Consider the following 2880-nt stretch of genomic DNA (forward strand, 5'->3'; position numbering starts at 1 on the left):
CCAATCTTGCCTACATTGCCTGGGCACTTAGCAATGCCAAAACAAGCACTGGACTGGAGGATAAAGACCTGGCTTTTAGTTCCTGCAAAACCCGTTACTAATCCTTTGATTTGGGTCAAGTCACTAACCTTTTGAGTCTCTGTCTAACCCTTCTACAAAGTGAGGATAGTAATTATTTTCTTTACCTACCTCACATGGAGGTAAACACCAAGAGGTAATATATGTAAAATTCTCCTGTAAATGATAGCACTTTAGCCGGGGAAGGTATAGCTCAGTGGTAGAGCGCATGCTTGACACACAAGGTCTTGGGTTCAATCCCCACTACCTCCTCTAAAAATAGATAAACCTAATTACCCGCCCCGCCCCCAATGATAGCACTTTAAAAATGTAAGGTATCATCTAGGCCTATTTTCCAAGTGGTGTATTTTTGCTTTATTCTGTTTTGCTTTTCTTTACCCCAGTGGAAACCAAGTAGACCCTTTCAGAGTTCTCTAACTTCACCTGCAAAACTTGACAGGTGTACTGGGGGATGTGGAGGGGGAGGTACTTTACAATTCTGTTTCCTTAGTAATAGAATCTTTCCTTGTCAGGCACCAGATGTGAAACTCTTTCTTTAGGTGAGACTTAGACCAAACAAAAACATTAATTAGCATTCTCATTCCACTATCCAAGATGTATGGGTTTTAGTGTGAGGGGTGAAATACTGTGTTTTATCATCCCAGATTCTTTCCTCGCTGTTCCTGCCTCCATTTATTTTAAATGATTTGAAAGGATTAAGAGGGAGGACACAGTTATATGCATAGGAGTGGCTTCTATTACAGACTGCTAAAACAATGGTGAAAATTATTTTTTCAGTTTCTGGAGTTTGCTAATGGGCAAAAGATTTAGTTGCATTTGGAAAAAAGTGTAGTGTCTTTATCTTTGTACAAGTTGAATGCCATCTTAGCTCTCTGAGCTGAGAAGTAATACCAACTTCAGAAAAACTTTTTTTCTAAAAGGGAGAAACTTGTATCTACTACTGTGCCACTTTTAATGGATATTATCTTTTTATTTTCATTTTTTAAATTAACTGTCCTTAATTTCACCTATTTGCTTTTATCCAAATATAACTTTTACTTATGTAAAAGATATCCAGGCTTTTTAAAGTATTTAGTTCTATGGGAGTTACCTGGAAATCAGATATTGCATCTGCCTAGGTTATTTGTTATATCAACTTTGCTTGAGGGAGAACTCTTTAACTATTTTCTTACCATGTTTTCAACTTAAATGCTTAAATAGCTTTCTTTTGCCTCTATTTCTTGCATGTAACTATCACTTAGCAAGGTTATAGCAAAGCTAGAATTGAAGACAGTTTCCTGCTTCAGGAAAGAGCTCTGGATTTGTGGGTAGAGACCCAGGTACTATTCTAGTGCTTTAACAAGCCTCTTTCCTTATCTATAAGTGGGCATTATCTACTTTCCCCTTTCTAAAATGCCTATTCAGAGGATCATACTAGATAACATGTATAAAATGCTTTGACATATGAAATGCTCTATAAATTAAATAACCTTGCTCAACTTGTTAATTACACATCATAAGCATTTCTAGCTCTTACATGAGTATTCTAAGCAATTAGTTTTACCTTTCTCACAGTTAATTTATGAGATATCTTGAAGAGGGCAGTGTGCTTAGTTAAAATGATACGCAGAATTAAAAACAAAAGAGCCAGGATCTTCAGTCCATCTCCATTCCTCTAGATTTCAAGCCAGTTTCAGAATGCTTTAGAAATCTTGGAGAGTTCCAGCCCTTATTATATCTAAGTGGAAAGCATTAGGGAGCTTGTGTATTCCAGGACTCATAAGTCAAAAGCAAAGCAAGAGGAGACTGTAAACTCTGAAAGTTGATCTTCCATTACATCAGTTTTCTAACATCTGAATTTAGGAGGCCCTTTTGCGAAGAAAACTAAAGCTAATTGAAATTTGCTCCTTGAAACAGTTACTACAGAGTATAGGCCAAAATGTTCTTAATCCAGCTTTTGTAGGCAGTCATATAGATGGTGAGATCTTTTAGCCACTCCTCCCCCCCCCCCCCCCGCATTTAGAAAATGACACAGCTACTGGGCTAGGTATTAGAACAGATGAGAAGTATTCCCGTGTTTAAATTCCCCATTGTGATGGCTGCATCAAGTTTGGCATCTTTTCAGGCCTGACTTCTCTAGTATCCTCGATTCCAAAGACCACATGTGAAGATGGTCTTTTCAGAAAAACACTGCAGGAATTTTGTCTCAATTTGTTACTATCTTGCTTTGTCGATTTACCAAGTTTGCTGCTGAGAGAAGAAGTATCTTACTTGATAATGAGAGAACAGTGAGGATATTGCTTAGGGATGTTAAAGCACTCTGTAAGATCAAAGTGATGTATGTAAAATTGAACGAGATACTGAGATGGACTGGCAAAGCTCACATTCAGTTTCGGCGTCAAATTTCCATCAGTCCGTGTTTGAATGTAGCTGAACTCCCCCATCTTGGAAGTTAGATCGGTATAAATCTGTGTCAAGAATTAGCTGGGAAGGGCTAATGTTCATTACTTGATGGTGGGTGTGTTATTCAACTTTCGATCCACTCCACCCCCGTGGACGGAGTCAGTCACTGAAAAACGCAGTTTCACCGAAGGGAGTCTCTTGCTCCACCACTTATTGCTTCATCATTTCTCAAGCCTGCATGCCTCAGCTTAGACTAGCTTCCCCATCAAGGCAAATCTGACAGGTTTCTGCAAACAGTACATGTCGCAGAGTTGTGGGTAAGTAAGATTCCAGAACAAAAAGATCTGGGGAGGGGGAGATAGTTCCCATTAGTTGAGCTATTTTCCTCCTTTTACAGATAAAGAACTTGAGGCACAGAGA

This window comes from Camelus ferus, chromosome 16 (genome assembly GCF_009834535.1).
Source record: "Camelus ferus isolate YT-003-E chromosome 16, BCGSAC_Cfer_1.0, whole genome shotgun sequence".
NCBI classification, from domain to species: Eukaryota; Metazoa; Chordata; class Mammalia; order Artiodactyla; family Camelidae; genus Camelus; species Camelus ferus.